The sequence below is a fragment of the Taudactylus pleione genome, unplaced genomic scaffold (assembly GCF_031769625.1).
Source record: "Taudactylus pleione unplaced genomic scaffold, aTauple2 ptg001314l, whole genome shotgun sequence".
Taxonomy (NCBI): domain Eukaryota; kingdom Metazoa; phylum Chordata; class Amphibia; order Anura; family Myobatrachidae; genus Taudactylus; species Taudactylus pleione.
The window spans coordinates 2,324,638-2,340,484 of NW_028285714.1; positions in this window are offsets into that span (position 1 = coordinate 2,324,638).

Genomic DNA, 15,847 nt, shown 5'->3' on the forward strand with positions numbered 1-15,847 from the left:
TGCACGGCCATCAGCCAGCACATGCATGACCTACGGTGGACACTAGGAAGGATAATATTGGATCCCTCTCATAAAAGCCTCTCATAAAAGTCTCCAAAAACAAGCCCATACGTTGCCTATCAGGTCCAAGCTCTGAAAAGGTTTGCTCTCTGGAGCTTGGTTCATATGCGGTGAAACCTCCAAAACCAGCATTTTTGGAGGTTTGACGACATTTTTGGTGTTGCTGCATCCCATCCAAAGTGCCAACCAAGCTGCTCCTAACTGTAATTTTTCAAACACAGCCTTTAAAATGACAGGAGCTGATTGGTTGGTACTTTATCTCTCTCTCTACTTTCTCGCCAAGCTTTGATAAATCTTCTAGTAAATTACTAAAACTTTGCCCATATATTGAGCATGCCCTCCAACATGACCCATTCCACCAGGTGCGCATTGCTCTGGTCCTGGACTTCCCTCTTAATTTATGATTGTAGCAACCTGTGTTATAATTACCCTTCTTATCAATGAACTATTTCAACACAGGTAATCGCAATGATAAATTATGTGGGAAGTCCAGGAGCAGAGCCTCTTGTATTTGTTGTAAGGGGTCATGTTTGAGGTTCTGGAGGAGTGCATATTAAAATGTGCAGTTTAGGGCTACTACTGCTTATGCACTGCATCACTCCTTATTGAATTACCCTCACCAAAGCTATTGGTGTTGCTTTTCTTTGCAAAGGGTTAGAAGTGGCTTACTGCTGATTTTGCACATTTAAATCTGCAGGCTAGTATATGCACATAGAACATCCAAAAGCCCAAATATTGGTTGCCAAAGATTCGCATCCACACCACCAACATGGTGTTGCTGCAGCATCTGTGGGTGGGCCCCTGATGTCCCAGCATGGTGTGGCCACACCCCCTCTTTACGCCAGGGCTCAATATTTCTAATGGCATCCCTAATTCTGTAAACACTAGCCACACATTCTCAGAAAAGACCTCCAGAGGGGATAGACAAATATTGCTGGGGACCCCAATAATTCTGCTTTAGATATTTTTGGTAGTAGTATACATTACCCTTTTTTAAAACATATGTTAAGAGACTTTTTATCGCAGTCTGTTAGCTTTCAGCTTTTTCTCTTTTGATGTCATATTTTTACATGCAAAAATGCAATACTTTTTACTTTAATTAGAATAGTACAACAGGGAAGTATCTATTAAAGTCATATGTTATATATCACAAGTGTATGAATTGTAATTTTAACATAAAAATGAGTCACCAGATGATAAGATGATCTGTTGTACTGCTATTACTTGTATTTTCAATACCGTAGTGTTTATGCACTTCATGCTGTTAAATCATTTTCCTTAAAGCATTATGTATCTTTGCGGCCCCCTGGTTATGCTACTTGTGTATCTTCACTGTTCAGTGAAGATACGTAAGTAGCGTAAACTTGAGGAAATACCATTCGGCCCCTTGCGGGCTCGCTTCGCTCGCCACGCTGCAGGCACTGTGGCTCGCTTCGCTCACCACATGGATTTGTTCCCCCTCCATGCCCACTTGGATGGTAGGGAATGACGTTGGACATTAGCGTAAAGATGAGCCAGTGTCCAACGTCATTCCCTACCATCCAAGTGGGTATGGAGGGGGAATAAATCCATGTGGTGAGCGCAGCGAGCCCGCAAGGGGCCGGATAGTGGGTCTGATTCAGAGCCAGATGCTATTTGCACTCGCTCGTTCAGAAAAAGGGGGTGGCTATTTAAATTAACCGTTCGCTCTTTGCGGTCTGTTGACGCCTCCATGTCTGAACGAGCGAACAAAACATGCGGTCGTTATTTTGAAAAATACGCCCCCTGGCTACTCGCATCATACGTCATGTCCGCTATTTATTAGATTAATCGAGTACATCGAACAGCGTATTGACTGCTCGCTATTCTTGTGGTTGGTTTTTCCTACCGCAATCATGCGAGCAGTTCTGGGTAAAAGACACCCAACTGACGTGGTCGATGACGCTGCTTTGTTAATTATGCACACCCATAAAACGCCCGTTTTGGCCGTTTGGCACGCCTTCGTTCGGATCTCCACTCCCCGTTTTCAAGCACCTTCCCCTGTTACCACCCACAAACACCTCATCCTGTCACTCAAATTAGCAGGCATTCGCTATATTGCGAGCACACGATTTTCGTCCGCACTGACTGGTTCGCGCATGCGTACTAAAACCCATACGCATATGTGCGAACATCGCTCGGAGCTTACGAGCGGCTCTGAATCAAGCCCAGTATTTCCTGGTTACACTACTTACGTAGCGTAACCAGGGGGACGCAAAGATACGGAAGTACCGAATGTCTTTATTCAACTATAATTTATTTCTGTGTATTATTTATCAACTCATATCTTTGAAATGACCAAAGAAAATCAGCAAAACTAGTCTGCTTATTAAAAGTAACAACAATGCTACTGATTGCAGGAAGTTTGATGTCTTGCTGTATCTTTTCAAATGCTAATAATCAAAGTATTTTGCTTATTTAGACTTATTCCAATATGGAACATGTATGTGCAAATACTGCATAGTGGATCTGACAAGTTTTCAGGTAGCTTGGAATTTAGCACTGTAACCAAACCCTCCCAGGGCAATGGTAATTTCCTCTTTCTCTACTGGTGTTTTGCTGATATGAACATCAGCTGGGAGGGCGTGAAAGGGGTGTGACAACCATGTGATTGTCAGTGTACCAATAGCAATTGTTTCATAAGCCTGTACCTTTAGAGGAGGGAAGCTGTAGCTGCAACTTTTGGAATTAGCTTTTGTACACAGAGTAGCTGACAAACCAATCACCTTTAGTGCACATTGCTGTGGAAATGTAACAATTTTTACCGATGTAATATATATTAAAAAAAAAACTGGTTTTGATTTGGTGCCTGTAAACATTAGTGATTGATTAATTTTCCAAATTGTCACAAAATTAGAACAGATTCTTAAAGGTGCATAAAGAAATACTCACAAAGCCAAACTTTATCAATTCTTGTCCTCGGTGCCATGAGACTGCTGATGTGGACATGTTGCTTGTCTGTCTCTGATCTTTGTGCAAATATTTTGAATTAGTTTATCATTGCTGATGATATACTGTACAATCAAACAGGGAACAAAGAAATGTTTTGGAAGTTGATTTCACACAATGATAAATTCACAGTGGGAAAGATTCAAATAAGAGAAAAAACAGTATGTGAAAAAAAAAACCTACATTACTGATATGTGATGATTTCTGAATGTCTGTTCTTTACAAGTTCATTTAATTTTGGCTTCTTTTGCAGTATATTAGCATTCTTTTAAGAGATCTGCACTGTTCATACAGGTTGAGTCTCCCATATCCAAATATTCCAAAATACGGATTTTTTTTGGCATGACTGAGATAATGAAACCTTTAATTTTTGATGGTTCAATGGGCACAAACTTTGTCTAAGGCACAAATTATTAAAAATATTGTATACAATTACCTTCAGGCTGTGTCTATAAGGTGTAAATGAATCATAAATTAATTTCATTTCTGTACACAAACTTTGTTTGAACTACAAAATTATTGAAAATATTGTATAAAATGACCTGCAGGCGGTGTGTATAAGGTGTATATAACACATACATGCATTCTGTGTGTATATTGGGGTCCTATTCCCAAGATATTTAAGTATGGTATACAAATGTTCCAAAATGCGGAATTTTCCGATATCCAAAATACCCCTGGTCCCAAGCAAAGATAGGGTTTTGGGAGACTCAACCTCAAAATGTAGTGGAGAGGTGGGAGAAATTTACTTTGTTCTTAACAACAAACCATTATAAAATAATGGAAATAAAACATATAAACCAATCAGACATTAACTTTCATTGTCTAAACTTGCAGCAGACAGATACAAAGCTAACTACTGGTTGGTTGCTGTGGTTTAGTGCAAATTTGCATCTAGACGAAATATTCATAAACGTCAGGGATCGCATTTCGCACAGTATTCTACATAGTTGTGATAGATTTATTTAATAAAATCCTAGGGACTGATATGAATGACCTACAAAGGCAACTGAGTACACTCAAGATGGCTGCCTCACCCTCTTCCTCTACTTCCTAGTACCAGAGGCCTCGTCCCCTCGGTGTGACATCATGCAGTTGTGTTCGGGGGCATGGTCACTGGCACTAGGAAGTAGAGCTCTGCCCGTAGCATCCAGGCGGCTCTACAGGCTGCAGGGTGTGGGCAGTTCCCCTGGTATGACATACTCCTAGGGGTACATGTATTGGAATCTTAGCAACATTGCTTTGCATAATTTTAAAAATGCTAGTATGGTGGGAATAAACCATAGTATTACAATAAGTTCATTAAATGACTGATCATAGTTTGAAATATAGCTATATTTGCTAGATTTTCGACCATCCTACATAGGTTTGGGTGTTACGAAGAAAAACAGGATTTAGTACCCGCACAAGAGCAGTTCAATTCTTTACATATTATTATATACTGCACCCATACATATGGTCTAATAAATATATATTTAATTGCATGTGGGAGGTGCACCCTAGAATAAATATCACATGCAAGAAAAAAGGGGTAGTATTCGAAAGTGGGGCACTCAAATAAGCAGTATCTCTGCACTTTAGAATACTACCCCTGTTTTCTTGAATAGGTTTGGGTGTGTTCTTATAAATGAATAACCACCTATTACGCTAACCCAACGTACCAGTCCATGTTTATTCAAAGATAGCAACTGTTCTTATGCTCTTAGCCAATCAGCGCTTCCCCATTTCTATGGAGTGACCTGGTCACACTACTGCATCGCGGGTCTGCTGCAAACTATACAAGCAGGCCTGTCCGTCAGGATTTTATTATTTTGTCAAGTGTCGGAATGCTACATGGAACGAAGAGGATGTGATCCCTGCATTTTGTAAGCAATAAATTGGTGAAAGAGTGTGTGTGGAGGAATGCCTTTTTTAATAAATGTATGACAAATGTCCCCCTTTGCTGTGCGCGCACCTATTTTTTTAAAATTTTGTACATGTCCTAGACCCACTTACAAACCCCCCTTGATATCTGCATCTAGTGTGCAGATTCCTTTTGAGCATGGTCCAGGGGATCTTGAACATCAACGGCAACTGCAGTTATAAAGGTATAGTGGTAGTCCAGACATTTATACCAGGGAACAATGTTGCTGTTAGTCTCCACACAAAGGACAATCATTGGGAGAAGAGGAAAAGGGGCAAATGTGCCATTTTCAGGACTTCGACTATTTCAGTACATAAAGATAAACTACACTTGCCAAAGTTCCATTGTGGTCATTGGAGGATCTATCCTGGTTGCTGGCATTCATCACATACACTGTGCAGCGAGTTAAAGTGATCATCTGTTTCTTAGGTGTCGTCAGGTTGTTGGATTCATTGATTGCTTATTATTCCAAACCTGGTTCTATTTGGGTCACATGTTCTGAACTTCCTATGGATCGCAGACCTCTAGTATAAAACCTGTTACTAACTATGCCTCATTGTCTGTGCAACGTTACTTTCAGGTCTTCCTTGGACTCCTGCCAGATTCCCGCTGTGCCTGGTGTATGCTGTGGACCTCGCTACATTCCTGCTCATGTTCCGGTTCAAGTTCTGATACAGGTTATCAGCTGCACTACAGGGCTCAGCATTGCCATAGTCTTTCCGTTGTTATCCTGCTCTATTACTGGTATTCCATTCTATGCTACACTATTGGTTTTACTTGTTATAATTGACTCATACGGACATTGGGGTTACTTCTTCTACAGTTGTGAACTGCACCGTTACAGTCTATCCTCACTGGAACCCCATCACATCGCAGGGCTCAGCCCTGCTCCAGATACTCATCCAGCCGCAGGGCTCAACCCTGCTTCAGACCTTCATCCTGCCGCAGGGCTCAACCCTGTCCCGGATCTTCATCCTGCTGCAGGGCTCAACCCTGCTCCGAACCTTCATTATGCCGCAGGGCTCAACCCTGTCCCGGATCTTCATCCTGCTGCAGGGCTCAACCCTGCTCCGAACCTTCATTACGCCGCAGGGCTCAACCCTGCTGTGGACCTTCATTACGCCGCAGGGCTCAACCCTGCTCCGGACCTTCATTACGCCGCAGGGCTCAACCCCGCTCCAGACCTTCATCACATCGCAGGGCTCAACCCCGTTCCGGACCCTCATCACATCTCAGGGCTCAACCCAGTTCTGGACCCTCATCACGTCTCAGGGCTCAACCCCGTTCTGGACCCTCATCACGTCTCAGGGCTCAACCCTGTTCCGGACCCTCATCACGTCTCAGGGCTCAACCCTGTTCTGGATCTTCATTACGTCTCAGGGCTTAACCTCGTTCCGGATCTTGTTACATCTCAGGGCTCAACCCTGTTCTGGATCTCTGTCACGATACAGGGCTCAACCCTGTTATTGACCTCCATTCTATCCTGAGGCTCTAGCCTCATGTTGGACTCGGGGTTTCACCCCACACCAGTTCATTGTGTACTTCGAACTTTGTTTCTTACAGGGGCATACCTCTGCACCTGTTAGTGCATGTCATGAACTTTGTGTTATTGAGATTTAATGTGGAACTTTGCCATACAGTTTTTGTTCTTGAATAAATTCTACTTACTTTTATTTTGTTCTAGTGATATTTCATGAAAAGGTCATTCCTAAAACCACCTCAGTTCATACTACCTAGTAAGCCTGACTCTTCCCAGGAGTCTCAAGTGTCTGTAGCCATGTTACTCTCCTGAAGCCCTGACAAGGTAGTCCAGTAGCAGTAAGGGTTGGAGGCATGAGAGAAACCTGAGATTCCCAATGGATCTGGTTTGTATCCAAGTCAAAGAGACCAAATGGGAAGAATGGTACACAGAAATTGAGATGTATTTTCATCATTCCCTGTGCCATTCTTACCTACTCTACCAGAAGGTCCGGAAGACTCCAGGTTTTTCAGAGAGTCCCCCAGATCCTCTGAAGAATGGGAGGATCTCCTGCATCCTGCCCACTTCCTAATGAAATGGGTAGGATGGGGAAACAATACCAGGAATCATGGGCCCGGCCTTGAACCCTGAGTGGTCATCTGCATCTCCTCTCTGTGCTTCTTCTATAGAGGTTAAACGAAAAGTCAGCAAGTATGTCCTGAACACACCAGAGTTATTATGCAGAGTTATTCAGTCACAATGGAATGACTGGTGGTACTATAAATAATTATCAAAGCAAATGCATGATCATTATCCAGGATTATTCTGAGGACTTGTAAAGTATAATATACAAATTGAATCAAGAATAATTACCTAATATATCCACAGAGATAATAAATTAATTTGTGCCCATACAAATCTGATGGGAGCAACTAACTGTCTTGAATGTGGCAAATCAGTGGTTAATATTAATCATTACACTGTTAATAAATAAGCACAATAAATAATTGTAACCACATCATTTATATCAGTTTATATAATTGATTATTAGTCACATTTCCAATAGACTCCATTAGTGAGCAATTGAATCATTCCGCGAGTGAGAAATTGAGTCAAAAATACAATCTACTTTAGTGATAAGAGATCACATTTGTATCCAGAAGTAAGATAATAGACACAGATAATGTATATGATACACAATATACAATTTTATTCCACGGTATAGGAAATAAAGTGCACGTTATTTGAGCAGTTCAATACAGAGATTTGTCATATCAATATTTTATGTAATTAACTAATTACACACTGTAATCAGATACAAAATAAAGTAAGGATGGCTTTAGCCACAGAAAATATCTTTTGAGTATCTGTGCAGTAATAGATAGTAATATTATGATACATGAAATGGCTGCAACTAACTTTCAATCTCTGGGGTATTGAATACACAAACCTCATTACAGGTCTTTTATTTATAATATTTAAAACAGTAATAAAAATATTTCACCACATTTTTTGGAAAAAGTTTTTATTTAAGAATTAATAAAAGTTATATTTTTTGATTTCATATAAATGTGATTAGTGCTCCACACAACTATCTCTTTTTTTCTATATCAGTATTGTAGTGCCTGACAGACTCCGGATAGATAAGTATATTAATGGGTGCAGGGTGTGCTGTGTTGGATGCCTTGGACCCACGTACCCATGTAAACTGCACACCCCATTATAGATACACCAATTAGTAGTTTTAAATAAGATTTACTGCACTCTGAAAAAATGAATAGGTTGATGTATGGCAGCACTTTAGTTAGATAAAGGGGTCCTCCTTCTTAAATATACAATGATTATAAAGAAAAAAAATGCGCTCAAATACACAACCTGATTAATTCTATCCCAATATGAAATAAATTGGTGAAGTAAATGACTTAGTATAAAATATGTTTATTCATTAATAAACTAAAATAATCCGAGACGCATTGTCCCATTGAATGTCAATAAGAATTGACTAAACCCTCCAGGGGGATGTCAATTGAGAAACAGGTGTCAAGGTGATAATCACCTATATGTTCTGTGTCACTGTGGGGAGTCAGCTTATCTTTTAGGGACAAGCTCTCCGTATGTTCTCTGCTGTTGTGCTTATAACATATGTACCCCTGGAGACTGCTATGTAGTCATCAGTGAAAGGCAAAGGAAATGTAATGTGATGATATATGCACTAGCCACCTTGCTCTGTCTCACTGCGGGAGGTCAGCCTCTCTTGCAGGGATTGGCTCTCCGTATGATCTCTGTTCTTAACTTATATCATACGTCTCCCAGGAGGCCACTGTGCAGCCATCAGTGAGAAAGTGGCTATGCTTTAAGAAATGGTGAGACCAATGTAATAGGTGGCGTCCCGCACAGGTACTCACCCCACTTCTGGGTAAAACTTTTGTCTGATGTCAATATCCTCCCAGAGTGCAGGGCTGTTCAAAGTATAAAGTTCATGCACTCTTGCGCTTCTGTATGGAGGCATATACTATGGATCAGCCAGTGATAAAAGTCCTGGGATACCAGATCGCTCAGTCTTGTGTGGCTGGGACTTGGTCCGGGATTCATTCTATGTCTGACCGTTCATCACGGTGAGAGCTGCTTGCGCTATAGCCGCTCACGCTGGTAAGGGAATCCTTGGATAGCGAGTCCCTCAATCACTTGCGGCGGGGACTTGGTCCAGGATTCCTTCTCTGTCTGAACCGCTCGTGAAAGGTAGAGCTGATTCACGCTGTAGCTGCTCGTGCTGCTGCTGACGTGCTCCTGCATCCAAGTCCGTCTGTGATAAATCATGCGGGGATTCCCAACGCGTATCGGCCTCTGATTGGCCTTCCTCAGGGGGGTGTGTTTCTAGGATCTGTGACAGCACTGCCTCTATAAAGTGCAGGCTCCGTTTCTATTGGTCAAGAGAATTTTGTCCTGTAAGTTCAGTTCTTTCTACTTGTGCTGTTTCAGAAAATGCTGTTTGGACTAGTTGTTCATCATATTTTTTTCTCCAAAAATTGTGTTTTTAATTGTAGCCCCTGTTCTTTGTATGTGTTGATGTCAGAACAATTACATCTTATTTCTTTAAACTGACTATTGAGCATAAGAACAAAACAAATAAGAGAAATGAGATCACAGTAACACAGTACAATAGAGACAACAAATCATTAACAAAAATATTCAAGAGACACTGGCATATCCTATTACAGGATGAAATTCTCGCTGACATTTTGACACCAAGACCATCAATAACATTCAGAAAATCGCCAGACATAAAAAGCAAATTAGTATCAAGTTATATAACACCCAAAAACACAACACAGAAAACAATAGATGGAAAAATACGTTTTTTTCCAATGTGGAAAATGTCAAAGTTGGAATGTAGTAACATATACCACAAAGAGTCAAGAATCTTTTTTCTCACAACAAACAAAGGAATCATACAAAATCAATGATTTCATTACATGTGCAAGTACAGGAGTTATATATTTAGCAGAATGCCAGTGTGGCAAACAATATGTGGGAAGGACGGTTCGTACATTAAAAACTAGAACTGCAGAACATATTAGGAATATTTGGAAAGGATTGGAGACACAGTTTGTCCAATCACTTCAAAATGGAACATAACTGTAACCCAAAGGGGCTAAAAATAATAGGGATACAATTGGTACAAAAAAACTGGCGAGGAGGTAACTCTATTAATAAAACTAATAAAGAAGAACTTAAATGGTTCTATACTTTAAAAACTATAACACCACGAGGGTTAAATATAGACAATGAGATTAATTCAGTTATCACAGCCTAATTAATCCATATCATTGATACACATGATTTAATCAGAGACCTATGCTAAAAAAAAACCCTAGTTGATAAAACCAAGTTAAAATTAACAATTGATTTAGTAACTAATTAGAAAGATTTATTTAGCATATTAGTCTCATGATCAATGGGCATAAATGAAGCACCTGTGAAACTTTACCCTTATACACCATTTTTTATTTATTCATCTCTTATGCTGGGCATACACGGCCAGATAAAATGTCTGTCAGACCGACAGACATTTTATCTGGCAGCCTGCCAGCCGCAGATGTCGCCGGCATACAATGTGAGATTTCTCTCGCAGTGTATTAGCCGACATCCGCGCTCCGCCCCCGGGGAAGGAGACATTTCCCTGTTCCTTCCGTAGGAAGGAACACAGGAAATGTCTGTCTGTCGGCCGCGGCTGAGCATACACTGTCCGATGCGGCCGACAGTTTACCCCATAAATATTGCATCGGATGGGCATGCTGGACAATCCGGCATGCCCGACCAAGCAATATTTAACACTCGGTCGCCCCCCCACATGCTACAATTATCGGGGCGATCCGCTGATATCAGGCGGATCGCCCCGATAATTGTAGCGTGTATGGCCAGCATTATTCATATGATTGTCCTAACTAATAGCAGTATGACTTGATTCTATTAATGTGTAATCAATTAACTATTAACACATGACTGCATAGATCTAGTTGCCAGAACATCAATTAGAACCACAGTAGATGTCCATTATGAACAATAATTAAAAGATTCTGTTACAAACTCTGATATCAATCTGCATTAATTAGGTAGTCACTAAGCAATTATTAGATTCTCCTACTGAGTCTAATATCAATCTGCACTAATTAGGAAGCCAGCAAGCAATTTATGGTGCCCCTTGTTGACCAATAGAAACGGAGCCTGCACTTTATAGAGGCAGTGCTGTCACAGATCCTAGAAGCACACCCCGCTGAGGAAGGCCAATCAGAGGCCGATACGCGTTGGGAAACCCCGAATGATTTATCACAGACGCACTCGGATGCAGGAGCATGTCAACAGCAGCACGAGCAGCTACAGCGTGAACCAGCTCTACCTTTCACGAGCAGTTCAGACAGAGAAGGAATCTTGGACCAAGTCCCCACCGCAAGTGATTGAGGGACTTGCTAGCCAAGGATTCCCATTACCAGCGTGAGCAGCTATAGTGCAAGCAGCTCTCACCGTGTCGAACGGTCAGACATAGAGGAATCCCGGACCAAGTCCCAGCCACACAAGACTGAGTGACCTGGTATCCCAGGACTTTTATCACTAGCTGATTCATAGTATACACCTCCATACAGAAGCGCAAGAGTGCATGAACTTTATACTCTGAACAGCCCTGCACTCTGGGAGGATATTGACATCAGACAAAAGTTTTACCCAGAAGTGGGGTGAGTACCAGTGCGGCACGCCGCCTATTACATTGGTCTCACCATTTCTTAAAGCATAGCCACTTTCTCACTGACGGCTGCACAGCGGCCTCCTGGGAGACGTATGATATAAGTTAAGAACAGAGATCATACGGAGAGCCAATCCCTGCAAGAGAGGCTGACCTCCCGCAGTGAGACAGAGCAAGATGGGTAGTGCATATATCATCACATTACATTTCCTTTGGTTTTCACTGATGTCTACATAGCAGTCTCCAGGGGTACGTATGTTATAAGCACAACAGCAGAGAACATACGGAGAGCTTGTCCCTAAAAGATAAGCTGACTCCCCACAGTGACACAGAACATACAGGTGATTATCACCTTGACACCTGTTTCTCAATTGACATCCCCCTGGAGGGTTTAGTCAATTCTTATTGACATTCATAGGGACTATCCGTTTCAGATTATTTTAGTTTATTAATGAATAAACATGTTTTATACTAAGTCATTTACTTCACCAATTTATTTCATATTGGGATAGAATTAATCAGGTTGTGTATTTGAGCGCATTTTTTTTCTTTATAATCATAGATACACCAATGGTTTAATGCCAGCCAATTAGAATAAAGTAGGGGTGGAACATAACCTTTAAAAAGGCTTTTTGAAGAAATGGCAAGAGCCAAGAAACGCGTCAAGCCTGCCCCATCTGCTACATGCTGCACAGCTGAACCCTCTGAGGGTCATTCCCTATACACCGCACAGCATTGTTTGTTGCCGGACAACGCTGCAGGGATTTCCATTTGAAAAAAACTATAGTAGCCCCAATGGACACACAGTCGTAGCCACGAGTGCACTCGGTAAGGACTAATCCTGGATGGCCCTGCGATGTGGAACCCAAGAACTGGATTATGAAGGTATCACACCAACACAAGCAGTGGTATTAGAAATCTCTTTCACTTCAATGTAATCAGATTTTTTGTTTGCACTAAAATCATTGTCTCCGGTGCATATTTTTACACCTTATCAGGACTTTACTTCCATGCAGGCGATCTCTTTATGAGAGGAGACAGAATTAGCGGTGTTCCTTGGGGAATTTTATTTACTTCTCAAATTTAATTTTAATTTTTGTTTTTTTATCAGTAAAGATTCTGTGTATAAGGACCTGTTAAAAATCCTTCTATCACTGGCTGCTGCTACAGATTCATAAATGTAACCAGTTCGGCTACTGATGTTCAATTTTCAAATATTAGACTGGAGGATTTCCTTTCCTATAATATACCCACTACAGGACAATATTGACACGAACTGGCAACATAGCTGCACATTACTGCAGAACTGGCAACATAGTTGCACATTACTGCAGAACTGGCAACATAGTTGCACATTACTGCAGATTTAACAATAAAGGTACACAGGTTCATCTTTTATGAAAATGTATCAAGTGGTTTGTTATTTTTAATCACACACATTCCATATACTGTATATTTTATTATTTTTCGTATGTAAATGACATTGCTTTTTATGTATATATTTTTATGTAAATCTGTTTCTCTTGGTTTTTTAATTTTCTTGCTTCTCTGGGTCTCCTTAAATGTTTATAAAGATTTTTATTTCATTGATTATTGGAAGTCTTTTATAATTTTTTATTGTATTTTGTTTCTGTTTCATTCTTTGGTGGAATACTAATTATTTATTCTATAATACCTTTATTTAAGTGTAAATATCAGGCCTTCATATCTGTGTTGTATTTACCTTTAAAAAGGTACTGGTTCCTGTGAACAGATCAATTGATGCCCAACAAGCTGGCTGATCTCAGTTGGGCTGAAGAAACTAATTTGTTTTATGAAAGAGGTCAACCATCTTGACAAATAAAGCAGACTGTTATACTAAAGTTACTTGTGAGCGTTATCTTGAAAGTGTCAGTATTTCTGGAAACAAATCGTCCAATAATGTATATTTCTAATACACTCACCAAAAATAATGAACTTACTGTAAGTATATTTGATTTTAAAAAATGGAAGACTATTTATGCTATGATTCGCAGTAACTTCTAAAGAAGCACATTTTAAAAATGGTAAAAAAAAATGGTGTCCCAAATCTCCCACACAAGAGTGAAGGTTATTTAATTTTTTTATAAGCAGATCAGACAGACCAAGGGCATAAAATGCAAAATATTTTATTAAAGAATGATGTTTTGCAAGCAAAATTTTCACAAACCATAACAATTTAATAAGTTTCTCAAAACATACAGAGTATGTGTGTGTCTGTGTGTGTTCAAAGTCCTGTGGATTCACCTCAGTTTCATTATAAATGCTTGGAAAAAATGCTGACCAAATACACTTTACTGTGTATGGCAACAGCAGTGTATTCATTGTATGCAACTAGCAGTAACGGGATATTGCTATGGAAAAATCTACATTTCTCTTGCAGAATCTCCTGGAAACAGAACTACCGCCCATTATGAGATACTACGGATGAAATCTCTCTGGAAGCAATCATTAAAAATCAGACTGAGGTGTAGAGGGATGTTACCTAAGATGTGCAAATATAGTAACCAGGGGCTGGTGGGCAACTTTCAGTCTGGGGGGCAAACACAAGCAAGTGGCCCTGGGGCATGGGTGTGACAAAAGCCTTGTAGGTGTGGTTTACCTAATGTGGGTGTGGCTTAAATAGGCAATGACATACTGTTCTGTCAAAAAGCCATAAACAAATATAACATCTACAATTCTCATCTGACAAAGCAGATACTATTGTCAGGGGTGCCGAGAGGGGGGGGGAGCAGGTACTAATTACCCATGCCCGAACTTGCTGGAGGAGCCCGGTGGGGGCCCAGGTCCGATGCCGCCCCTCTCCTCTCTGTCAGCTGAGCAGCCCAGCACACGCTGCTGTGTGCTGGACTGCAAAGGGAGACTGGCTTGCTGCTGCAGCAGCAGTCTCCTCATCCTGATCATGCCCCCCCCCCTGGATATGCGCTGGGCTAAGGGGCTCACAGCACCCCCTTCGCAGCGCACAGCAATGATATTGTCTTTTCTTTTTTCATTAAGGGGCATGGCCACGCTCCCGTGATTAGGCCACACCCTCTTCACCCGGCCCAGCTCTTGGCAGCCCTGACTATTAAAAACAGAGCATTCCTTGAACTGAATACAATACAGAAAGTATTCTAGTTACTGATATACAGCACAGCAAGCATCGAAAACACCCAAATAAAATACAGGCACCATTCTAGTGATCAACATACATAGGAGAGGATTGGGAATTTAGAGTGTCCCCATAAAATATTCTGAAAACTCCTGTGTAAACATCCACATTATGGCATTTATGTATCAAAAAATATTTGCTGTATATCCTTTTCGGGGGCTACCTGCAAATATTATGTACCATCTGGACGGATGTAAGGGTGGGGGGGGGGGGCGTCATCATCAGAGATATGTGCTGACATCCCCTGTTTTCTAATGCAAAACTAGCTTCCATAGATTTCTATAGGGACTGATAAAATGCTGATGTTATCAAGCTCCAGAATGCAAAGCGTTCCATAGATTTACACTGGTAGCTAATGCCACCTTCAGATGTCGTAAGCCTTTGTAGCCTATGGGCTACACTTTGAAAAACTTACCCAGAGAGATATCCATAGGATCCCTCACCGGCAATGGCCGCATGCTCACGCACAGTCTGATGTAGCACCATCGGGTCCCAAACTTAGAACTGAAGTGATCGCATTAGCAATCACTTTACTTTTACATTTCACAGGGATGGGCCCCTTTCAGAACCCCCATCCTTGTGTGTGTATATTAATACATCCCGGCAAACTTAATTTCAAATAGCAATAAGAAATTATAGTTATCAGGTCTTATCTGGCACATTGCATCTGCTGGCATTTCAAGTTTCTACTTGCACCCCTTAGAGGTGTGAGAGAAAACTTGCCATGTCGGTACTACCATAACTATCTGATGTGACCAGCTGGGCATGGCATACTGCACAGAATTTAATTCACCCTCTGACTTTTGCTCGAGAGTAAGCAATCTCTAATAACTACAAAAGGGAGGCCTTTACAAGCAAATACAACATCAATGATATCTGCCACACTGAAATACACACACACACAATTCTTCTTAGAGCCACATATCTGATCAGATAACCAATATAACAAAACCAGATAATCCCCAATCTCCTTAAAAAAAGTGCCCATGGCAATGGCCACAGACAGCCCTCCTCCCCTCACACGGTCAGCCTGCAGTCCCAATACTATTT